Source organism: Pongo pygmaeus, chromosome 18, assembly GCF_028885625.2.
Source record: "Pongo pygmaeus isolate AG05252 chromosome 18, NHGRI_mPonPyg2-v2.0_pri, whole genome shotgun sequence".
Taxonomy (NCBI): Eukaryota; Metazoa; Chordata; class Mammalia; order Primates; family Hominidae; genus Pongo; species Pongo pygmaeus.
The window spans coordinates 61,022,591-61,049,239 of NC_072391.2; positions in this window are offsets into that span (position 1 = coordinate 61,022,591).

The window sequence follows — 26,649 nt, forward strand, 5'->3', positions numbered from 1 at the left end:
CCTAAACCACTGGCCAGATTATGGTGTTTTGAAAACATCTAACTCTATCAGTTTTTATCAATTGATCACATGTAATAGTTTCTTTGATTAAATAAATTAAATGGGATTTGGGGCTGTCAGGTTTTCATTTGGCTTTTCCAATCATTACTTATATTTCTGTGCATACAGCTGTATGTTAATTTGAACCCAGCGGTTGTGATAAATTATTAAAATTTGTTAAGGATGTGTATGATTCAAGGTTGTATTTTATAAAATGAAGAACACACTTTATAGTAGTATTCCCAAGTACTGCTAACAACGAATGAAGTTGAGCATGATCTGGTCATGTGTCTATAGACATACTGTGCCTACCCGTGTCTCAGTGATAAAAGATTTTCTTTCTTTAAATTTTTTTAATTTTTTAAATTATTATTATACTTTAAGTTTTAGGGTACATGTGCACAATGTGCAGGTTTGTTACATATGTATACATGTGCCATGTTGGTGTGCTGCACCCATCAACTCGTCATTTAGCATTAGGTATATCTCCCAATGCTATCCCTCCCCCCTCTCCCCACCCCACAACAGTCCCCAATGCGTGATGTTCCCCTTCCTGTGTCCATGTGTTCTCATTGTTCCCTGTGCTGGGATTTTGATGGAGTTGCATTAAAGGTATAGATCAGTTAGGGAAGAATTAAAATCTTTACTATGTTGAGTCTTCCAATCCATGAATCCATATACTCTTGATTTATTTAGAACTTCTTTGATTTTGTTTACAGCATTGTGTAAGTTTTCAGCACACAGATCCTGTATATACCTGAAAGTTTTATGTTTCAGAGATGTTAGAGTTGTAATTATTTCAAAATTTTTGGTTTTAAGTCATGTATTGCTAGTGTTTAGAAATTCAGCTGTGTACAAACATTTGTAGTAATGAAACAGCTTCTTTGTCACTAGTATTACACAGTACAGCTCTGCTAAAGAGGCTTCTTTTCATTCTAGGTTTAAATGTCACCTCCTCTTGAGCTCTCCTATTCAGCTCACCTGAAGGACTCATTTTCTTCTCTGAACCCTTTCACTATGTTTCTCCCTCTCTTTTACATATGATCCTTTTTTACTTTTGAAGACAGTTATTTGGTTGACTGGGTTATTCCTACCAGAACATGTAGGAATCCAGGATTGCCTCTAGAATCCTGAGCACTGATTTTAAAAACATTGACAATTATGTATAGTGCTGCAATAAACTTACAGGTTCAGGTATCTCTTAAATATATTGATTTTCTTTCCTTTGGAAAACAAATATCAGTAGCCAAGATATAGAATCAACCTAAGTGTCCAACAACAAAAGAACAGATAACAAAAAATGTGGTATATATACACAATGGAACATCATCCACTCTTTAAAAAATGAAATCCTGTTGATGCAGGACATGCAAGCCCCCAGATTGGGGCTTAGCCTGTAAGTGTTCTAAGATTCTCTCAGGAAAAAATTCAAGGGCAAGGTGGTGTTGTTAAAAAGCAATCTTTTATTGAACTGAAGCTGTTCCATGTGGAGCAGGGCTAAGAGGCAGTGTGTCTGAAGTCAGCAAGGTATGGGTTCTTAGTAACTATATTTATACTCACATAAACCCAGCTTAAATGACATGCAAATTAAGGGGTGGATTATTTAGATTTTTCTGGAAAAGAGGCCATAACTTCCAGGTCATTGCCTTGGAAAGGGGTGATAACTTCCCGTTTATTGCCATGGCATTTGTAAACTGTCATAGCATTGGTGGGATTGTCTTATGCTGATAAGCAATGAGGACAGCTAGGGATCACTTTCATTTCCATTTGCTGCTTCCTGCTAGTTTATTTACTTTATCCTATCTGGCCCAGATCCTGTTTTGGTCAGCAGGGTTGTGACCAGAAAATAAGTTCTGCTTGTCTCCTATGTTATTCCCTACCTCAGAGATTAAATACTCCTCTTTAATATTAATGGGGCTGCAGCAGGGCAGATGCCCACCTTCTATTTTATGAGTGTAGTCCCTTCTTGCTGATTTTATGAGTGTAGTTCTTGCTTCTTGCTTCTTGCTGATTTTATGAGTGTAGTCCCTGACTAGCATCAGATGAGTAAACTTTCTCTGGATACCTGATCTAAGGAGCTCAATGGAAGGATGTCTTAATTTTCTGGGTCAGAAAATGGGGTGGATTGAAATCCTTGTGCCAGTGTCATCTTTATGTGAAATCTAGAAGACACAAACTTTAGTAGGAGGCTGAAGAAGAAAATTAAAATTCAAAACAAGAAAAAAATTAATGCTCCTGTGTCCACATTACCTATTTATATGTTTGAAAAAAAAATAGCCTTAAGTTTTCTAGGGTTTATAAATGTAGGTTATGGAGTTCACCTTTTCTGCCTGCAGGGACTCATAAGAAACAGGTTTAATCATAGACAAGTGTACTCAAGTAGTGACTTTCTGAAGTTTAATTGCAATGGGTGTGCTTACTAATATCTGATAATGAAAGGCACTTTTATTTTGGTTGTAATTTATTACCAGAGCATCTTTTATTTTTACATTTGTTATAATTTTTGGTATGACTAAATTTTTTGGTTGAACAAGGAGCTATTTTTTTTCCTTTGTGGAAAAGGGGAATAGTTTGTTTTCATTACTTTTGAAAGGCATCATGAACCTGGCCTACATATCAAGGGGGGCATAGTGAAGTCTCCTGTAATGGCTTAAGTTAGTTTTTCAGGTTTCTTTGGGACTTCCTTTGGCCAAGGAACACAGAGTCAAAAGATTTATAGCCAATTAAACATTCTAGACCAGGCAGGAATGGAGGTGAGCAGGCACTGATTAACACTTAAAATCCCTTTAAGCAATATAAGAATCCAAAACCAAAACCCAAAAATAAAAATAAGGTTACACGTAAAAAAAAACAAGAGGATAGAATCAAATTATACTTGGAGAAAGATTGCTTTTATAGACCACTAAGATTAAATATTTTATCATCAGGCCAAAATAACACTCAGAACTGGAGGAGAACAAGTTATAAAAGCTGACAAAGAAGCTAAAGGAGAGAGCCATTACCCCAGGCCTTTCTTTTTTGGAGATAGAGTCTCATTCTGTTGCCAGGCTGGAGTGTGGTGGCACAATCTTGACTCACCACAACCTCCACCTCCTGGGTTCAAGCAATTCTCCTGCCTCAGCCTCCCTAGTAGCTGGGACTACAGGCACGTGCCATCACGAAAATAATTTTTGTATTTTTAGTAGAGATGGGGCTTTACTATGTTGGCCAGTATGGTCTCAATCTCTTGACCTCATGATCCTCCCGCCTTGGCCTCCCAAAGTGTTAGGATTACAGGCATGAGCCACCACGCCTTGTCCCTACCCCAGGCTTTTCTAAAGGGAGAAAGAGCTGAAAGCAAGACACAACAACATTTGAATCTTTGAGACATGAATATGAGATGTACTAAGAGACAATGGTTATAGCATTAAAAGCAATATTTCCTGTAATTTGGTGAACCAATCCCTTAAGAAAGTTTGGTTTTAACATAAAGACCATTTTTTAATAAATTCTATTATAAAAATTTTCTTTTAATTATAGCTAGCTTAATCACATGCAAAATTTCTTTCATAAATCCCCCTTCATAAACCCTGCCATCACTTACACTGACCATCTACAACATGCTTTGACTTTCTGACTTGTCCAACACTATTTCTTTTTTAAATAACCAGTTATTTTACCCTAGGACAAGAATTTACTACACAATATTCTTTTTATACAAAATTACTCTTTCTTATATATTTCCTTGCAAAAAAATAAATTTTTTTTTTTGAGACAGAGTCTCACTCTGTTGCCCAGGCTGCAGTGCAGTGGCATGATTTTGGCTCACTGGAAGCTCCACCTCCTGGGTTCACGCCATTCTCCTGCCTTAGCCTCCCAAGTAGCTGGGACTACAGGCGCCCACCACCATGCCCAGCTAATTTTTTGTATTCTTAGTAGAGACAGGGTTTCACCGTGTTAGCCAGGATGGTCTCAATCTCCTGACCTTGTGATCCACCCACCTCAGCCTCCCAAAGTGCTGGGATTACAGGTGTGAGCCACCACGCCCGACCAAAAAAATAAATTTTATGTGGCACATATACACCATGGAATACTATGCAGTCATAAAAAAGGATGAGTTCATATCCTTTGCAGGGACATGGATGAAGCTGGAAACCATCATTCTCAGCAAACTGACACAGGAACAGAAAACCAAGCACTTAATGTTCTCACTCATAAGTGGGAGCTGAATGATGAGAATACACGAACACAGGGAGGGGAACATCACACACCAGGGCCTGTCGTGGGATGCAGGGTTAGGGGAGGGATAGCATTAGGAGAAATACCTAATGTAGATGATGGGTTGATGCATGCAGGAAACTACCGTGGCACATGTATACCTATGTAACAAATCCGCACATTCTGCACATGTATCCCAGAACTTAAAGCATAAAAAAATACATTTTTTATCTATAACATTCTTTACATCTCTATTTTCTACTCACTGCTTCCCTCATAATTTGATCCTTCCTTTTAATAACTTCTGAATTAGACAAAAATTACTTCACACCAATAAACAAATATATTTCTTTGGCACATTTTGTATAAGCCTAGGAAGCAAGAAATTCTGAACTGCCTATGAGAAACTGGCATTCTATACATGAGAACTATTTTGTAATTCTAAGATTTTAAATGACACAACAAGTTCACTATTTAATCATCCATTCTATTCAAATGTATTTAAGTTTTTTACTTTTAATAAAAAGTAATAAAAAGCTAATTGCCATTTAAAGCCATTTTAACCATTCTAAAGCCTACAAACATTAGTGATTTACCTAGGTAAAAATCTTACATTTTAGAAAACACATTTTCTTCAGCCTAACAAGTTCAGATTAATCCTATTTGTTTAATTTATGAGGGTTCTTTTATTTATAAGCCAGTTTGATAGCACGCTAGACAAAACACACATTACACAAACATTGGTTCAAGAGCCCAAGACCTGCAGTAAATTTACTTGAGCAAGTCAGCATGTTGGGGCTAGTGGAAGAAGGTTAGCCTTGGTATTGACGGGGAGTTTATTTATTTTTTTTCTTTCTCACCGGAGCGATGGTTAGGACATTATTATTGTCAGTAGCATCTTTTCTCATAGTAAGCACACTGACTCTGACCCAGGGGCCAGAAAATCAGGGGCTCTTATCTGCTTATCCTAGATGCCAATCACACAACACTTTCTTGGGATGGGTAATTCTCAGGTGCCAGGGACTTAAAGCAACTGTTACTAGTTGTGGTTTTTGGTTATTTTTGTTCTTTTTTTCTCACCTCTTTTGCCCTGTCCCTTTTGTTCTAAACTCTAAAGGTCATATAAAAAGTTGACTCATAGAGGTTTGAGGTATTATTGTTGCTTTTATAGCTTCATCCTAATGGATGGAGCAGTGGGTCCCACATGAGGCAGTAGCATTAGGGCCACTTGCTCATCTGCTCAGCTCCATGGCCTTCCAGGAAAGATGATGACTCTTAAAGGAGACTTTGGCTAGTGTTACAACTCTATAGCATTGATCACCATCTCACTGTTTCTTACCAATTGCTGCCTCTCACTGTTTCACCATCCCATCAACTGCCACCTCACCATATCTCCACTGGTAACCAATTACTGCAGTCTCACCCTGTCTCTGCTGATCAGCACTGACTTGCCATCTTACCACCCAATCACTGCCCCTGCTGTGTCTCACAACGGCATCAGTCACTGTCCGTCACTTGCTTTCTTTGTCCCCTCATGGTCACCAAATGGTGCAGGACATGTGAGTCCCCAAATTGGGGCTTATCCTGTGTAGGTTCTCAGTTTCTCTCAGGGTAGAATTCAAGGGCAAGCCAGTGTTATTGAACAGAAATCTTTAATTGAACCAGAGCTGCTCCATGTGCAGCAGGGGTAACTCATGGCCAGTGTGCGTAGAGTCAACAACATATGGGGTGCTGGCAACCGTATTTATACTCGTGTAAACCCACTTTCAAGTACACGCAAACTGAGGGATGATCAATGCAAATTGTGGGTTGGTTGTTTAGAACTTTCTAGAAAAGGGGCAGTAACTTCTAGGTTATTGCCATGAAAAAAGGTGGTAACTTCTGGGTTTTTGCCATGGCATTTGTAAACTGCCATGGTGCTGGTGGGGGATCTTATGCTAATTAGCAGTGACGGCAGTTGAGGATTGCTTTCATCGCCATCTGCTGGTTCCTGTGGTATCTTCACTTTGTCTGGACAAGATCCTATTTTGGTTAGCAAAGTTGTGACTAGAAAGTAAGTCCGGCTGATCTCCTGCCTCACTATTATTCACAGAAACATAGATGAGCCTGGAGGACATTATGTTAAGTAAAAAAAGGCACAGAAAGATAAACACCACATGTTCTCACTCACATGTGGGAGCTGAAATAAATTGAATTCATAGAAGTAGAGAGTAGAATTGTGTTTTTCTGAGGCTGGGAAGATTAGAGAGGAGGGGAATAGAGAGAGAGGTTGGATAAAAATACAAAATTACACCTAAATAGGAGAAATAAGTTCTATTGTTCTATAGCACTGTAGAGTGAATATAGTTAACAATTTATTGTATATTTTCAAAAGGCTAGAAGAGAAGATTTTGAATGTTCCCAGTACAAAGAAATAATAGATGTTTGAGGTGATGGACATGCTAATTAATCTAATTTGATCATTACATATATTAAAATATCACTGTGTATCCCATAAACATGTATAATTATTATATGTCAACTAAAAAGAAAACAGCATGGACTAAAGAGGTTTTTTGAACCTTCTATCATTTCTCTCCCAGTGTCATGTGGAAAAAAGATAACTTACACTATTTCTTTTTAGATGTGTCAATGCTCAAAACAGGAGCAAATGCACTCAGTATGTGGACAACACCATCCCTGAAGAGTTAACCTGTGTCTGGGATATCATGAATCCTCACATTCCCCAAAAGGTCTTTTCTGTTCTAATTCATCAGGACTCACCATGGTTCAGTAGGTATTCCAAAGGATTACTCACTAAAAGAGTGAAAAGAATAGAAATATTTTTCTAGATAATAGACTTCATAAAAATCATAGTAAAACATTAAAAATAAAAATCCAAGTACCATGTGTGTTACAAGAAGCTCTAGTTTATCCTTTAAAACAATTTAAGACTCTGGAAACATACATAGCACATAAATAAGAAAATGTTTTCATAATACGATTTTGTAAAAAGCATATTACAAACAGAATTTACACAGTGCTCTTGCTTTCTACAGAAATACCCAACTATGAACATGGATGAATTTGTATGTCTGTGAGTATAAATATTCATTAGAATATAATAATTAAGGGCACACATTTTGAATTCACCTGCAAAAAAGTTTATTTACTTAACTAGATATGACTAACTAGAGAAAGTTATTTATCTCTTTCTGCTTTGTTTTTATTACTTATGAGGTAGAACTACTAAAAATAGATAGTCCAAAAGATGCAATGAGATAATGCATGTAAATTGTTGTGAACAGAAATTGTAGCAGAAGAGCAGTTCATAAATACTAGATATCTTATATGTCATGTATACAAACTAAAAGCATATTTTAATAACTATGGCTGTTAACAGTTATATTTAGGTGGTCCAATCTTTGTATTTTACTTCTATTTTCTAGGTTTTCTAATACTCTCTAATTAATAGGCATTACTTTTCCAACCACAAAAATATCTATTTAAAAATGGTCTCTTTAAGTTTCTCTAATTTCACCTCCGCTGAACACTCTGATTTGATTTTTATTAGGGCTATGTGGGTATGTGGAAAATATATTACTCAAAATAATATAATACAATGCCCTTCATATGAAACTTGAGCTCATGCAGTATTAGTTATGAGTGGCCTGTCAGCAAGTGTCTGTCCAAATTTAGAATGTACCAAAAATATCCAGCTTCTAGTTTTTATTTAATTAACACCAGAAACAATGCCGGAGAGTAAACTGAGTTTTCCTTAGGGGATCTTATCGGGTAGCAGGCAGACGATATCTCTATTCAGGCAATTGCGTTTTATTAAAGGAAAACATCTTAATACACTTAACTTTCCCAGGAGGCATAGATAATATTTTATCCTCTAACACTAGCATCACCCTCTACTATAAATTCACCAAAAAAATATTCAACAAATATTGTTGACTAAATGCTCGATGAATAAACATTGGGAGCAAATTACACAAATGTGCATTATTACAAAGATTTAAACAGACAGCAAATCTGTAATGTTGACTGTTAGAGCTCAGTTTTTAACAAAACTCTTCCAAGATTTTTGGCTGATTATCCAGTCTTCTGTGCTTTTCCCATATAGTCAAATGCATGGAACCAGAACACATATGGCCAGGTTAAATGAGCAGTCTTCAGCTATACACCTTAGTGGAAACGACTCTCAGGCAAAGGCTGGTGGTGAGGATTCAATGATTTGGACTTCAGGTGACTCGTTAAACTAAGAGAATCTTTCCTTCTAGAAATAAATTTGCAAATATGAAGTCATCCATAAGCTTTTCTTTTATTTGGAACTACATCATGTATACATAGTAATCAAAAACGATTGATTGATTACCCTGTATTTTCCATTGAATACCTAGATATCTCGGTTCCTGTGATAGTTAATTTTATATATTACCTTGACTGCATCATGGGGTACTTGTATATGTGGTTAAACATTATTCCTAGATGTGTCTCAGAGAATGTTTCTGGATAATATTAACATTTAAACCAGTAGACTGAATAAAGCAGATTGCCCTCCCTTACGTAGGTGAACCTCATCCAATCCATTGAAGGCCCAAATAGAATAAGAGTCTGGGTAAGTATTAATTCTTTCTTCCCTTAGTTGTCTTTCAGCTGGGACATCAGTCTTCTGACTTCGCACTTAGCCTCAGAGCAGAACTTATGTCAGTCTTACCTCTTTTGTTACCAGCTTGCCTACTGCAGATCTTGAACTCCTCAGCCTCCACAGTCTTATAAATCAGTTCCTCATAAGAAATCTCTCTCTCTCTCTCTCTCTCCACACACACATACACACACACAGACACACAACACACACACACATATGTATATAGGTTCTGTTTCTCTGAAGAAACATTGGTTCCCATTGTTTCTATCTCCCTGGAGAACACCAACTAATATGGCTCCTTTCCAGCTTTTGCATTAATTTTCTATAAGAGCATCAACATATTTTATAGCTTACACTAAGTCTCAGTTTCCTCATCTGTGAAATCAGATTATTATATCTGTGGTTTATATATCACAGGATTTCAGGAATTTTACTATCAATGAACATAAAGTCAATGAACATAAAAGTGTTTGATATTTGAAAGGTGCTTTGAAAAGTAAGTCATATAATATTAATTATTATAGATTAAATCCAAATTATTCTTACATGCACGTACACACTGCAATTGTTTAACAATGACAGACAATACAAAGAACACATCAATATCTAATGAAATACGTGAAAATTGCTATGGTAACAGAATTGAATCATCAAGAAGTCCAAGTTTAAGATTATAAACGTTATATAAAGTTTATTGTATAAACAAGTTTTTAAGTAGTCTTCCTTCGCTCAGGGACTAGCATATCAGATTTTGTGTTTTCTCTATGGCATTTATGAGTTGTCCCCTTTATGGAATTCTGACGTAGCCATTCTGGTGCAGATGCCACAAGATAGTAATGTCCTGGACTTTTTTTTTTTTTTTTAGGTTGAGCTCTCTCCCTCATTTCTATCTGGAGCTTTGGAAATAATTGGACATATAAAAAAATTTGTTGAAGAAATGAACAAAGTAACTCTCCTGTTATTAGGCAAATCTTGTTGAGACTGAGTGATTACTTACACAATTCTACTTTCAGTGGAATTCAATGAATATGCTGCATTTCTGGTTTGGCCAACATCAACTACTAGGTTGCTTTCTGTGCATTAGTATTCCAGCCCAGTTACTTCATTCTAGATATAAAGTTCTTTTTTTCTGGGTTAAGATTTTTGCTATGTAAATGTTTATTTCTTGCTAGAAAATATAAGTAAATTGCTACAGCGATTTAATTAGTAATTACGCTACCAGTCTTCATTCATTTGGGGTGCCTTGGTCCATTTTAGGTGGTAGGAGGCAGGTCGTAATTTGGTAAAAGTAAAATAAGCTCTCAATTCTCTCACTTATTTAGGGAATTAGCAATGTGAGCACTCAAAGTGTGCCAGGCATTGTCTTTGAGACACTTTAACATGCAGCTTAATAGCTATTTAATTGAGCACTGACTCTGTGCAAGTCACCCTGTATGTGAACTATATTGGTAATTCTCATCTAAAATTCATATTGATGAGAAAAGAGGAAAATAGGAACCGGGATTATTTTTTCTTTGACCTTAACTATAAGGTTAAGATCCTATGGCTAGAATTTTTTGAGGTTAGTTTGGAATATTCATCATTTTGTCATAAAAAGCAAATAATTTCATTATATCACATGAACTTGTTTTGGCACTTGCTCAACTTGGATGTTTTAATGCCTTCAACAAGATAAAGACTTTGCTTGAAATACTGGTGGTTTTACCAAGATGATGGCTTCCTTGCATAGCTTTGATGTTGAATTTTCCTTTCATATGCTTTTATTTTGTTTGTTAAACAATTAGTAGATTGATTTGCTAGAAAATTAAAAAAAAAAAAAAGGAATATAAAAAAGTGCTGTGTGTTCCTTTGCCAGAATTTTAAAGTGATTTCATTTCTGTAGAGTGTAGGTTTATCTACTAAAATATTTATGTCAACAGAATTTGAATATGCCTCACAGGTTATGGCTTCACCTCTTTCTTTTGAAAATAAGACTTTGTGAATTTGGACCAGTGTAGTTAATCATGCTGAGCTCAGTTTCCTCTCTTGCATCAACTTCTCAGCCTGTTTATGAGGATATTAGATGATTCACATGAATATGCTTTGTAGATGTTACATTTTTTAACATGTAATGTTGCCCCTTTTCCTCCTTTTTGGGACAACTATTTAACTGACATTTGTATGTCTACCTTTGATTGATTGTATGTTTGATTTTTGGAGAGAAGGATCATTATCTATGTTACTATATGGCTCAGAACATTTGAGAAACATATTAATTTAATTTTGTAAGGAATCATTGATTACTGGTATCATGGCCTCCCTATTATATGGGAGGAGACTAACAAACAGAAAGTGACAGAGCTCAGCTTCAAAAACACATCAATCTCACCCCAAAGCATTTCTGCTGCACCACATAATATTTCTCTCCATGAATAGCTATCCATGTTACTATGCATGGTTTTTCAGATGCTAAACCATAATGTATGTGTGTTTGTTTTAAAAATAATCTTCTAGAACTACTTAAGATGAAAATATAGTGTTTTCCAGCAGATCCCACTCAGAAGGTCACATATTCTGCCAATGCAGCAGCCAGTCTGCATGCACTGCTCACACTTCTTCCTTGTTCCTTTCAAAAGGATCACTGCCTCTTCTATCTTTGATGTCAATTCTTATTTCTTGTAATACATTAAAAAGTAATTTACACTAGCTACCCATAGTGATAGATTTTGATAAACTATCATTTGATATTTTACAAAATCCAAATTACGTCCAAAAGAAATTACTCTAATTACAAAATATAACTTAATATGTACCAGATCTTCTACATATATGGTTTTATTTAATGCTAAAAATCATTGGCTCAATCAATAACTATTCACTGAGTGACTTCAATGTTCTCAGCACTGTCCTTGACAATAGGGATATAATTGTTAGCAATACAGACTTCATTTTTTGCCCTTGTGACATTAATAGTCTAATAGTGATAAAGATATTATTCAAATGTTTATACACCAGTGTAAAATTCAACTGGAAAAGTGCTGTGGATGAGATAGATGTACATGTTCGTGTGACTGCCCTTAAAAAAAAAAGATTTTCCATAGTCATGGAGTTCAGGGAAGGTTTGATGGGGAAGCAGTAATGAAACTCAGATCTTAAGAATTAGCGAAATTAATTTATTGAAGAGGGAGGGGGAATAATCTTCCAAAAGGTGGGAGGAGAAAAGAGCCAGTGATAAGAGGCAACATGGTCAGTTAAATGACAGAGAAAGAGTGGAAGATAAAACATAAATTGGTATGATACAGTGTAACAGGAAGAAAAAAGCTCATTCTCTTAGATCAGAAAAAGCTTCTTTGTGTAAATACCAGTTAAATTGAGAAGTAACATTTAATGATAACTTTCTCCTAGTCTACTTTTTAAAAAAGTATCAGAACAAAATTGAAAGCTGATTTCAACACACAGTGTGTAAGGAAACTAATTGTGCAATGAAAAAAGTCATAGGAATCATATAATAAAAATGTGGGTATTCATAAATTTCGTAATAATATAGTGTTCCTGAGTAAAAACTTTTGGATTTATCTGACATTAGGCATTTTTAGAAACCTTAGACCAGAAAATAGAAGAACGTAGACAGAAAAATATAGAAAAAAATCATTTAAAAAAGTCACCCTCTATGTGACTTGCTGTGTGACCTCTATATGACCTCTAAGGTTACTTGGTGGATTTTTTACTGGTAGGGAAGGCATGACTTTTAATGACAGATGATTGGAATGAAAACTTCTCATCCACCAAATACACTTCAAATAATAATTGTAATTAACTTCAACAGTACAACAGAAGAAAAAAAAAATAGCAGGAAGGTGAAAGTTAATTTGCTTCACCCGGTGAATCTGTCCCTGAGTCTCCTTCCTGTCTGTGAAGCACAGATTATATGGATAGTTTAGATATTTTATGCTGTGATATTTACATTTATGTAGCTGTATATCTGGAAGATGAAGTGATGTAACTGGCATTACTTTTGAAAAATTCAATTTTATGGGACAAAGAATGTGTGACCATATTCTTCTCAAGTACTTTCTGCAGTTCATAAGGTTTGGGTCCCTGTCAGAAATTTATGCTCTATTTATAGGAAAGAAAAAGTACAGATGTGTAATTGAGGATGTAATTGATTACCTAGCACACAAAAAATGGCATTTCTAGTCTTGGAAGCCTGATTTGACATCAAAACAAGAGGCATTATCAAGGCTTGAATTCTAATTTCCTTCTTTGCACATACAGGCTTTTTGCTGTAAAAGTAATTAGTGTAGAATTGATGAAAAGAAAGGAAATAAATCACCACCAATTACTCCACCTAATTAGCAGCAATAGAAACAATAATAATAATAATTAATTAATCGACTATTCACTATGGTCCTCGTGTTTCAGGTAAATTATTTTTAATCTTGTACTTACTTTGCAAAGTAAGTGAAACTAGTATCTCTCTTTTATAGATGAGGGAAACCACACAGTGGGATTAAATAACTTATTTGTGCTTTTACTGTGGCATGTGGCTTTTTTAGGTATTTTTTCCTGTGTAAATATGTATCTGCATATCTGTTGAGTTTTATATTATATTTGTCATTATATTATGCATTGGCTTGTATCCTTAACTTCTAAAATAATATCCTGTTTTATTACCTATGCATTTAATATGGTTAATATGCACTAAAAACATACAAATGTATATACCTTATTTTATCTAGCCAGTAATTTATATTTTGACCACTTGTCTTATTTTCCTCTTTATTTTTAACACCATGGATAATAATAATAATATTTTGTATAAAGCTTTTTTACCTTTTACATTATTTATGCAGGTTGGCTTTCTAGCTAAGTAACTGCTTTGTTAAAAGACATTAGTCTTATTTTTCCAATATATTTAAAACTAAAGCCAAATAAAAAGATATGTGCATATGACATATGTCATAGTCAGTCACATTTGATTAAACTCTATGATTTTGGATTTTCCCAAACTCTCCACCAATTAGGATACAGAAATTCAGTTAGTAAAAATAGCTTCTTGTTTAAAAAAATTTTGTGAAATCATCCTTCTGACAAGGAATTATTATTATTTTTCTTTTCTTTTTTTTTTTTTTTTTTTTTTTTAAGATAGAGTCTCCCTCTGTCGCCCAGGCTGGGGTGCAATGGCATGATCTCAGCTCACTGCAACCTCTGCCTCCCGGGTTCAAGCTATTTTCATGTCTCAGCCTCCCTAGTAGCTGGGATTACAGGCGCCCGCCACCATGCCTGGCTAATTTTTGTATTTTTAGTTGTGATGGTATGTTGCCATGTTGGTCAGATTGGCTTCAAACTCCTGACCTCAGGTGATCCACCCACCTTGGCCTCCCAAAGTGCTGGAATCACAGGCGTGAGACACCATGCCAGCCTCTGACAAGGAATTATTAACTAGAATACATAAGGAGCTCAAACATCTCAGTAACAGAAAAAGCAAATAATCCAATTAAAAATACACAGATCTGATTTTCTAAAGAAGACATACAAATGGACAACTGGTATATAAAAAAAAGTTCAGCACCACTAACCACCAGGGAAATGCAAATCAAAACCACAATAAGATATCATCCTACCCCAGGTAAAAATGGCTTTCATAAAAGAAAAAGATAGAAAATAGCAGATACTGGTGAGGATGTGGAGAAAGGGGAATGTAAATTAGTACAGCCACCACAGAAAACTGTATGGAGGTTCCTCAAATTACTAAAAATAGATCTACCATATGGTTCCATAATTCCACTATTGGGTATATATCCCAAGAAAAGGAATCAATATATTAAAGATATATCTTCACTCTCACATTTATTGTAGCACTACTCACAGTATCCAAAATATAAAATCAACCTAACTATCAATCAATGGATAATTGGATAAAGGAAAAATGATGTATATATACACCATAGAATAGTTTTCAGCCATAAAAAATCAACATAGATAGAACTAAAGGTCACTCTCTTAAGTGAAATAAGCCAAGCAGAGAAGGACAAACATCACATGTTCTCACTTATATATGGGAGCTAAAAAGTGGATCATATGACAATAGAAAGGAGGTTTCTGGTTACCCGAGACTGGGAATGGTAGGGGAGAAGAGAGAATGAAAAGATGTTGATTAATGGGTGCAAAAATGCAGTTTGATAAAAGAAATAAGATCTAATGGTTGATAGATAGTAGGGTGGATATAGTTTACAATAATCTATTGTATATTTCAAAATAACTAGAAAATAATAATTTGACTGATGGAGCATAAAAAAAAACAAAGTGATAGATACTCCAAACATACTGATCTGATCTTTACAAATTACATGAGTGTATTAAATTATCACATGTATCCCCAAACTTTGTACATCTATGATGTATCAATAAAAACAGATAAAATAAATCAACATCATTTTCCATTCTTGGATTATAAGGTGTAATTCTGTCTAGGTCCTTAAAATAGAAGGACATACCACTTTGTGAATCTAAAGATATGACCCATTAAATAGTCTGTTCAAAAAGATATTCTGTGCTCACTTCCATTTCAACTTGTCTATTCCATTCCTATTAATAACATTTTAAATGCTTGAATTAATATGGCAGAACATAATTAGCTAAATTCACTAAAATATATCAAATCAATTTCTATTATATGATGTAAAATAAATGTGCTGTCCTATAATGTTTATTAACTGATTATAGTAGAGACTTAAAGCAGATAAACAAATTCTAAGTATGCAAAACTACAGGCATTAATTTTAAATATGTTTAAGAACATGCAGTTACACTATATGCATAATTTTGTGTATATGTGTGTGAATTCTTTTTAGATCATATTCGTGTCTTCCTAAAACAAATCTTAGTCTAAATATATCAACAAATGACTTCTATTAATTCATTGAGTAAAGCACCTGTTCTGTACCAGATTCCCTATCATCTTCTAAGTATATGATAAAAGATTAATTTAGAATAACAAGTATAATAATTTTTGTTAAATTTATTCCTTCCATGGGGACCTCAAATGCATTATTTCAATCCTCATATCTTCCACACCAAGCAAAAACATTGCTATCCTTGTCACAGGTGAGAAAACTTAATAGTCACTTGCCCAACATAATGTAGCTAGTAATTGGGTAAATAAAGATATTCAAGTCAGGACTATGTGGTTGCAAGTGGCAGGCATATAAATTGAACTATGGTGGAAGTTTGGAAATAACTTTATTGGAGGGTATATTAATAACCTATTGCTGAGCACAATCCACCTTAAAACTTAGTTACTTAAGAGTTATTTAGCATTTCTGGTGCTGATGAAATCCTTCAGCTTTTGTCTGGGAAGGTCTTTATTTCTCCTTTATGCTTGAAGGTTATTTTTTGCCAGATATACTATTCTAGGGTAAAAGTTTTTTTTTTTCCTTCAGCACTTTAATATGTCATCATACTACTTTCTTTTGACTTATAAGATTTCCACTGAAAAATCTGCTGCTAGACATATTGGAGCTTAATAGTATGTTATTTGTTTCTTTTTTCTTGCTGCTTTTAGGATCCTTTCTTTATCCTTGATATTTGGGAGTTTGATTATTAAACGCCTTGAGATAGTCTTTTTTGGGTTAAAATCTGCTTGGTGTTCTATAACCTTCCAGTACTTGGATATCAGTATCTTTCTCTAGGCTTGCAAAGTTCTCTGTGATTATCCCTTTGAATAAACTTTCTACCCCTATCTCTCTACCTCCTCCTTAAAGCCAATAAGTCTTAGATTTGCTCTTTTGAGGCTATTTTCTAGATTCTGTAGGCATGCTTCATTGTTTTTTATTCCTTTTTATCTCCTCTGTGTACTTTCAAATAGCCTTCTTCAAGCTCACTAATTTTTTATCCTGCTTGATCAGTTTTGCTATTAAAAAACTCTGATGCATCCTTCAGTATTCCAATTGCATTTTTCAGCTTCAGAAATTCTGCTTGTTCTTTTTAATTATTTTAATGTCTTTGTTACATTTATCTGATAGAATTCTGAATTCCTTCTCTGTGCTATCTTGAGCTTCGTTGAGTTTCTTCAACACAGCTATTTTGAATTCTTTGTCTGAAAGTTCACATATTTCTGTTTCTCCAGGATTGGTCCCTGGTGGCTTATTCAGTTCATTTGGTGAAGTCATATTTTCCTGGATGGTGTTGATGCTTGTAGATGTTCTTTGGTATCTGGGCATTGAAGAGTTAGGTATTTACTATAGTCTTTACTGTCTGAATGTCTGGGCTTATTTGTACCCATTCTTCTTGGGAAAGCTTTCCAGATACTATAAAGGAATTGGGTATTGTGATATAAGCTGTATCTGCTTGAGGGGGCACCCCAGCCTAGTAACACTGTTGTTCTTGCAGACTCATTGAGTTGGTGACTTGATAATATTGGACAAGATCCAAGAGAATTCTTTGGATTACCAGAGACTCTCATTCCTTTTCCTTACTTTCTCCCAAATGAATGGAGCTTCTTTCTCTGTTTTGTCACCAAAAGCTGGGGGTAAAGTGACACAAGTATCCATGTAGCCACCATCACTGTTACTGCACTAGGTCAGACCTAAGCCAGCACAGCACTGGGTGTCAACCAAGGCCTGCTGTAACCACTCACTAGCTGTTGCCTATGTTCACTCAAGGCCTTGAGGCTCTACAGTAAGCTGATGGCAAAGTCAACAAGGTTTGTGTCCTTCCCTTCAGAGCAGTGAGTTATCTCAGGCCCTGGAAGAGCCCAGAGGTGCTGTGGGCTGTGTGGGAATCAGAGACTAGAGTCAAAAACCTTAGAAATATATCTGGTGTTCTATTGCACTGTGGCAGAGATGGGACTCAAACCACAAGATGAAGTCCTTCCCACTCTTCCCTCCCCTTTACAAAGGCAGAGGATCCTCACCCCATGGCCAGTGCCACCACAGGCCATGGGGAGTACTGCCAGACTACCACTGATATTCCCTTAAGTCCCAAGGACTCTCAAGTCAGCTTGTAGTGAATGCTGCCTGGCCTGGGACTCACTTTTCAGGACAGTGGACTCCTCTCTAGCCCAGGGTATGTCCAGAAATGCTGTCTAAGAGTCAAGTCCTGGAATCAGGGACTCCACTTGGTGATGTACCCTCCTGTGGCCTTGCTGGTACCTAAGGAGCAAGACAAAGTTTCCTTTACTCTTCCCTCTGCTTTTCTCAAGAAAAAGGAGTTTCACCCCATAGACACCACTGCTAGGAATGTTCTGAGTCTCCCCTGAAGCCAGCAAGTCTCAGAGGCTCACCCAAGGCCCTCCTTGTAGTACCTGGGTATTACTGTTAGTTATTCAGGGTCCAAAGGCTCTTCAGTTAGCAGATGATGAATGCTGCCAGGACTGGATCCTTCGCTTCGAAGCAGTGCATTCCCTTCTGGCCCAGGGTGTGTATAGAAACGTCAGCTAGGGTCTGGAATAGGGGCCTCACAACTCTGACTGCTGCCCTATCTTGCTGTGGCTGAGATGGTATCCAAGATGCAAGACAAAGTTCTCCCCAATCTTCCCTCTCCTCCCCTCAGGTGGAAGGAAGGGGAGTTGTCTTTTGGAGCGGTAAGCTGTGCAGACTGGGTTTACAAGAGGGGTGATGCCAATTTTTCCTTAGCCACCCTGTGTGTGTCTCAGTAGGTTGTATGACCCCCCAGTCCACTGGTCCTGGGCCTAGTTCAGCACCAGGACTTGCCCAAGAGTTGCAGTTCATATGGTCTAGACCGCTTTTCAAGTTTACTCAGAGACCCGGAGCCCTTCAGTCCATGGTGATGAGGGTTGTACAACCTCAAGTTCTAACCATGGGATCGGTGATTCCCCTCTGCCTATGGCTGGTTTAAATGCTCCCTCTGTGGGTGGGCGTCAGCTGAGTTTCCTCCAGTTTTTCTTTTTGCTCTAACAGGACAGGATGGCACCGAGTTCAATGCCTCACAATTGCTGTGCTCTCCCTTTCCCAGTGCCCAGAAATACTCTCAACACCATGCTGGGGTTGCTGGGGGTGGGGGTGGTGTGGCATTGGTGATTCAGGACTGTTTTTTCTACTTCTTCAGTGCCTTTTTTGTTGTTGTTTTTAGTAATATGCAGTTAAAACCAGGTACTATGAGTGCTCACTTCATTTTTGTTTTTTTCTGAGGTTTTTTTTGGTGTGTGTAGATAGTTGTTAAATTGATGTCTTCGTGGGGGTGGGGTGATTAGTGAAGCCTTCTTTTCAGCCATTTTGCTCCACCTCCAATTGGCTATTTTTAAAATAACTACTAAGGGTAATATTAAAAGAGATCAAAAGTAAGACTGAAAGAGCAAGAGAAAAATAAATTAGCAATAGTGTAAAATGAAGGATTTATTGTTAGGGATTCAGAGAAACACCTGCAAGTGGCTTTGTGATTTAAGCACTGAATGCTTCTGAGAGCACAGAAGCCTTGCCTGCCCTAGCTTGTTCTTACCCAGACAAGAAATGCGCAGCTTCATCCTCTGGCATTGCAATATAAAGTTTATCATCAAGAGGTTGCCTCTTAACAATGTCTTGCTAAGAATACCAGTGAAGAAAGTTGGATGCAACCCCAGTTTGGGAATAATTACTAAGTATGTGTTTTCACCAGGTTACTCTGTCACTTAAAGTGTTAACTTCCTCTGAGCTACTACTTCAGTTTATCTCTATTGCCTACTATTTTCTATCCTCTTAAATGGAATTATATTGTGAAACTACTCAAAAGCTGTTAAAATAACTAGTAAAACATTTCAAACTAAATGCATGCAACCATTTTATTTTTCAGGAAATGTGTAACACTAGGATGAATACTAATCATTGTTGGTTCATGGTGTATTAAGTAGTTCCGAAGTAGTTTATGAAGAAAAAAATATAGAGGGGATATCTTCTGAAGTACATTAAGCCTGAAGTCCAATTTGCTAAATCTTCCTTTCAGAAGGAAAACAGGAAGCAATTGCAATGGACGCAGCAGGGATGCTAAGTTGTTCAGAATTGTTCTTACCATTAAATAAAAAACCCAACTAAAGAGTTCTTTTAAAGTAAGAGGCCAGGAAAGATGCATTCAATTTAGGACCTAGACTCAAGCATCTGGACCTTTAAAAAAGGGAGCTAAAATTTGTCTAACTTTCTTTGTTCATAGATAAGAAAAGTTTTTCATGGCCATAGTAGAAGTCGGAGGTGAAATTGGAACTTGCAATTTGCTTCATCAGGGAATTTCTTTTAGGTGAATTTTAGGATTTTAAATATTATTAAATACTAAGAGTGACATTTGCTGCTTGGTGTTTAATATGTAGTAGTTCACATGTTAATTCCTCTGGGAAGGATTTACGTCTTCAAAAGTTAAGAAAATGACAAATATAATATTGCAGAAAGAACAAGTCAATTTTTGTTGAGTGTATCTACACCTTCAAACAAAAAAACTGAGTGCCTATCAAGTGTCTCATTGTTCTCTATAAAGTAAATGATACTGTTAAGACAGGTACTGTTGCAGCTCTTCTGATTCAAAGTGTTTTCTCTGTGATTAGAGAACCAAAGATAGGTAAAGTTGACATCTTAGCATTATTCTATTCTGACACTTTGTTCCCTTTTTCTAAGAAATGGAATATAAATGTACATCTGCTCCAATTTTCTACTCATACTGGACCTCCTCAAGTTCTTTTTCACCACATCATTAAAAGCAATGTCTGACTCATTTGAACTTGACATTCATGTTGTATTCTTCTTGTATTATGAGTCTTTCTTGAATCTGTGTTTCTTCTCCAGAGAAACAGTAATCTCCTAAATAGTAGACATAACCACACTTAATGTATAGTTGGGATCTTTGCAATATGTTATAGTTTTATTTTGTTTCTACTCTTTTCCTTTGCTTCGTTGTCTTTAAGTTTTACACTCATGATGCCTTGAGTTTGAATCCAGACTCTCATGTTTACCACTTGTGTGAGCCATGCGTAATTATTTTTTTCTGATGGCTCAGTGTTTCAGCTTTTCTGTCTGTAAAATGAAGGTTACCATTATACATAATTCTTAGGTTTTTGTAAGCATGAAATGAGCTTATACCTGTAAAGTGCTTTAAAGAGTGTCTAGTACTTGCTAGGCATTGAAATAATATTGCAAATTCATATTAACTTGATAACACTCTAATTATTATTATTTGCAATAATATTACAAATTAATATTAACTTGATAACACTCTAATTATCAAGCATAGTATACATGTATGTAATAATTATAATCATCCATTGTGTAATATCTGGAATATATATTGGTATAAAGTTTGAAATACTTATATTATTAGTGATGTATTTGGTGCTGACACTTGAATACATCTGACACTAATGCATAAATATTTAATGTTTAAAGACTAAATAGTATTTCCTTTTAGGTTCACAACAGTTATATCCTGTCTCCACTGTATCACTGCAACTCCAACCATATGTAAGTCCTGGAGCAAACATTATATCTTGATGTCCCCAAAATCTTTAACTATTCAATTCTCTTAGTTTTTTCCCCTTTTCTCTCCCACTAACTTTTTGAATCTAATTTTAATTTTAATTAAAATTTAATTTTTTTTTTTTTTTGGAGACAGAGTCTTGCTGTGTCGCCCAGGCTGGAGTGCAGTGGCGCAATCTCGACTCACTGCAAGCTCCAACTCCCGGGTTCACACCATTCTCCTGCCTCAGCCTCCTGAGTAGCTGGGACTACAGGCGCCTGCCACCGCACCCAACTGATTTTTTGTATTTTTAGTAGAGACAGGGTTTCACCATGGTCTCGAACTCCTGACCTCGTGATCCACCTGCTTCAGCCTCCCAAAGTGCTAGGATTACAGGTGTGAGCCACGCGCCCGGCCTTAAAATTTAATTTTAATTAATTCTACCTTCCCCCTGTTCTATCTTCTCTCTCTCTTAGAAAGGAAATCTAGAGATCTGTCTTAAATTCTTGCTTCTTGTTAACACAGGAATTTTTCATATTGACCTTATATTAGGGTATTATTTATCTTACAGTACAGTCATGTGCCACACAATAATGTTTTGATCAACTATGGACCACATATATAATGGTGTTCCCACAAGATTTTAATGGAGCTGGAAAATTCCTATCGCCCAGTGATGTCATAGCACAATGCATTACTGAGGTATTTGTAGTGATGCTACGGTAAATAAGCCTACTGCACTGCCAGTCATATAGAGGTCTAACACAATTGTGTAGAGTACATAATACTTGATAATGATAATGAACAACTGTTACTGGTTTATGCATTTACAATACTACATGTTTTATTATTGTTTTAGAGTCTATCTCTTCTACTTATTAAAACAAAGTTAACTGTAGAACAGTTTCAGGCAGGTCCTTCAGAAACTATTTCTGAAGAAGGCGTTGTTATCACAGGAGATGACAGATGCATTTATGTTATTGCCCCTGAAGACCTTCCAGTGAGACGCGAGGTGGAAGTGGAAGACAGTGATACAGATGACGCTGACATGTGTGGACCTAAGCTCATGTGTATGTCTGTGTATTAGTTTTTCAGAAAGTTTAAAAAGTAACAGTAAAATAAAACATTTTAAAATAGAAAAAGTTTATAGAATAAAAACATAAAGAAAAATACTTTTATACAGCAGCAAGTTCTAAGTATTCTTACAAATAGTCAAAGTTAAAAAAATTAAAAGTTTACAAAGTTTGAAAGTTACAGTGTAAGGTATGGTTAATTTATTATTGAAGAAAGAGATATTTTAAAAATACATTTAGTGGGCCAAGCACAGTGGCTCACGCCTGTAATCCCAACACTTTGGGAGGCAGAGGTGGGTGGATCACCTGAGGTGAGGAGTTCGAGGCCAGCCTGGCCAACATGATGAAACCCCATCTCTACTAAAAATACAAAATTAGCTGGGCATGGTGGCAGGCATCTGTAGTCTCGGCTACTCAGGAGGCAGAGGCAGGAGAATCGCTTGAACCCGGGAAGCGGAGATTGCAGTGAGCTGAGATTGCGCCATTGCACTCCAGCCTGGGCGAGTGAGTAAGACTCCGTCTCAAAAAATAAATAAATAAATAAATAAAAATAAAAATACATTTAGTGCACTTAGTGTAGCTTAAGTGTAAAGTATTTATAAAGTCTACATTACTGTACAATAATGTCTAGGTCTTCACATTCACTCACTCACTGACTCACCCAGAGAAACTTCCAGTCATGCAAGCTTCATTCGTTGTAAATGCCCTATACAGGTGTGCCACTTTAAATCTTCTGTACCATATTTTTATTGTATGTTTAGATACATAAATGCTTCATTGTATTACGATTGCCTACAGTGTGCAGTACAATAACATGCTATACAAGTTTGTAACCTAGGAGCAACATGCTATACAATATAGCCTAGGTATATAGTAGGCTATGGTATCTAGGTCCGTGTAAGTACACTCTATGATGTTTGTACAATGACAAAATTGCCTAATGATGCATTTCTCAGAATGTATCTGATTCATGATGATATTCTGCTATTAATCTTGGACTCATAGAGAAGCAAAGAAGAGACAGTCTTATTGGCACTGTTTCCCATTTTAAACCACACAGAGTATATATAAGGTTACTTCCATTGCTCAATAAGGTAAATAGAGACCCAGTTCATAAAGGTGTCATAATGTGTCAAAGAATGTGGTTACTGTGACATTTAACAGAAGGCATTTATTAGCTTTTAAGCACAGAAAGAAAAGGAGAAATCTCTGTGAGTATTATTATCATGTGAAATCCTTCCAGAATTGCTTGCCTGCTTAGTGGCTGCAATGTACTGCCTCCTTTTTACATTGCTGTTATACACGCACAGATTAATTTCTGTCTGGTGCTTTGGAGCTCCATTAGATTGTTTTTGATGACAAACTAACATATCTTGGAAGACCTTTTTATTGAATTTTCCAGGCCGTCAGAAGACTTGCCAAAGGGATTTTTGTATAAGAGCCAAGGATTTTTATTATATAGTGATTTCACACATGGTCTAGTGAGAAAAGACCTTTAATTTTTGCCTTGTAGAGGCCACTACACAACAAAATGGGGAGATGAGACATTGACAAATTTCTCTTGACTTTTCTCAAGGATGTTCTGGTCTGGGGATAGTTCTTAGTTGAACTTTCTATGAGGGGAAGTGGACTCTGAGATTTCCTGTACCTTCATCCTGCACGTCATTCAGTCTCTTGATATTTCTGTTGTAGAGAGTATTGGGATGTCTGATGGTATATATCAAATACCCACTATGAACTAGGTACTGTGCTGTAACTATCGGTTTGTTATTTCATTGTATCCTCATACCAACCATAAAACAGTAAGTAACATTACTGTAGTTTTACAGAAAAGTAAAGCAACCCAGTTAAGTGATTTGGATAACATGGAACACATTCCAATGTGCATATTTTTGAGTTACAGGTGAGTTTTTCTAGAAAAGATCTTTTACTGTTCTAATGGTAAGATTATAGCATCTTATTTCTAATAACTGCAGCCAAGGTTATTAGAAAAATAACAGCAGGAATTGGTTGTTGATTTAAGGATTTTGTTTTATAATGTACTTCTTTCTTCTTAAGTGAGTAGTCAGTACCTAATTTGAAAAATATGCACATGCATTAATGTATAAAGATGAAAGTGATAATCAGCTAGATCCTACCATTCAGAACTAATTAAAGGCAGTCCTTGCTTTGTATGTTTTCAATAGGGATATTTCAGTGGCAATGCCTTATTAAAATAACATACCAGTCCCTCAACAACACAGTTCAAATGTCAGTTACCACAGTCTATTAACTGTGAGCAATTGCATAAAGTACAAACTTCACTGTTAACTCTTGAGTCCACAAATCACTACATGAATGGCAAATGTGCATCATGATCCACTGATCAGTCACATTACTTCTTTTCACATTTGGCAGTGACTGGACACTGCACATCTATTTTTTAGGTCATGCATAGAAAAGAAGTTACGTACTTGTGTCACCTCCTTATCTTCCAGTGATGAACCCATGGTAACATTTTACAAAATTTGATAATCAAAAGAAAGAATTAGTAACAAGGATGAATGTGCAGAAAAGAAACAAAAAGTGGTAGCACCAAAAGGGAAACTGGATTTGATTAGAATATTTGAAAATGGCAACAGCCAAGTGATGAGCATCCTGGAGGAAGTAACAACAGTATGTACACAAGATGACAGAAATGTTTACCACACTTTGTTTGAATTGAACATGAAATGGAGTTATAGAATAAATAGCTGACCATGGGAACAGTGCCACTGCCACAGTTCAAGAGACTCTAGATATGCAGTCAGAGAAACTTAATGAAGGTAAATTTACTCACATACATGAGGAATGTGTCTGTGACAAAAAAGATGAAACTAACCTAGAGGAAATGATACTCACAAAAACTTCACAGTAAAAGAATAGCTCCTTCAAAAGTATAGTTCAGAGGCATTTTATGGCATATAAAGTATGAAGAATAAAGTGTTGGGGAATGATCCAAATGTAGAAAGTTTTATCATAATTTATTAATACTAGAAAAGATACCCTGTATGGTAAATTATACAACAAAAAGAGAATAAGCACAGTTCAGACTATACCTGATCAGTTTATTTTTTTTTTGGCATGAAATAAAATATTTTAATGCATAAGTCCCTAGTGTTTTAATTAGAGTACACAAAATAAATCTCGATTTACTACTTTCTTTTTATTTCCCAGATATATCTGTGATCAAAAGCAAGAGAGTCTTCATCATTTTGACAATTTTTATAAAGATCACAGACAATCACAACTTTTCCAACTGATTTTTAAAACCACTTTTCACTTTTTTTTTTTTTTAGACAGTCTTGCTCTGTTGCCCAGGCTAGAGTACAGTGGCGCGATCTTGGCTCACTGCAACCTCCGCCTCCCGGGTTCAAGAAATTCTCCTGCCTCAGACTCCTGAGTAGCTGTGATTACAAGTGCATGCCACCACGCCCAGCTAATTTTTGTATTTTTAGTAGAGATGGGGTTTCACCATGTTGGTCAGGCTGGTCTTGAATTCCTGACCTCGTGATCTGCCCGCCTCAGCTTCCCAAAGTACTGAGATTACAGGCATGAGCCACTACACCTGGCCCCACTTTTCACTGTCTATGTGCGTGGATATGTTTGCGGCTCTGCACTACTGTCCAAACTGAGGACATCCAATACTGGATTTTGTATAAAATGTGGTTCCCATGACCAGAGTTCACTTAATTTTATCCTAGAAGACCTAATCTATGTTGGAACATTTGCGTTAATCCATGGCTGTTCACTGGCTTTGGGTTACATGGTGTAGCTATACCTAGGGACTCTGATACTTAAGGTCTGTCTCCAACCCAAAACTATATGTATTATAATGATGCATAAATCTAACAGCTACATGTTCTCCACTGTAAAAGTAGAAGCCATTTTAAATCTCTCTGGAAATAATTATTTACTTCCTGGTTCCAAATGACAACTAGATTTCTCTTTTTTTCCCCAAAGCTACATGACATTTCTTGCACAAAGACACAAAAGAAACAACTGGTAATATAATCAATCACTTCATATTAAATAATTTTGATGTACTATACAAATTACATCATCATTTATTTTGCTTGTTCAATGAAAATTATAACATAGGCTTTCATTTTTAAAGGAATTACTCCTTAATATGGATACAGTACTGTATGAAAAGACATCACGTGGCTGAATTATAATTAGTTTCTTGTTGATGACTTAGGTGGATTTAGATTTTAACAATTCTAAACATGACTGCAAAAAAATCTTTTTCTTCAAATTGTTCACATTTGAGATTAT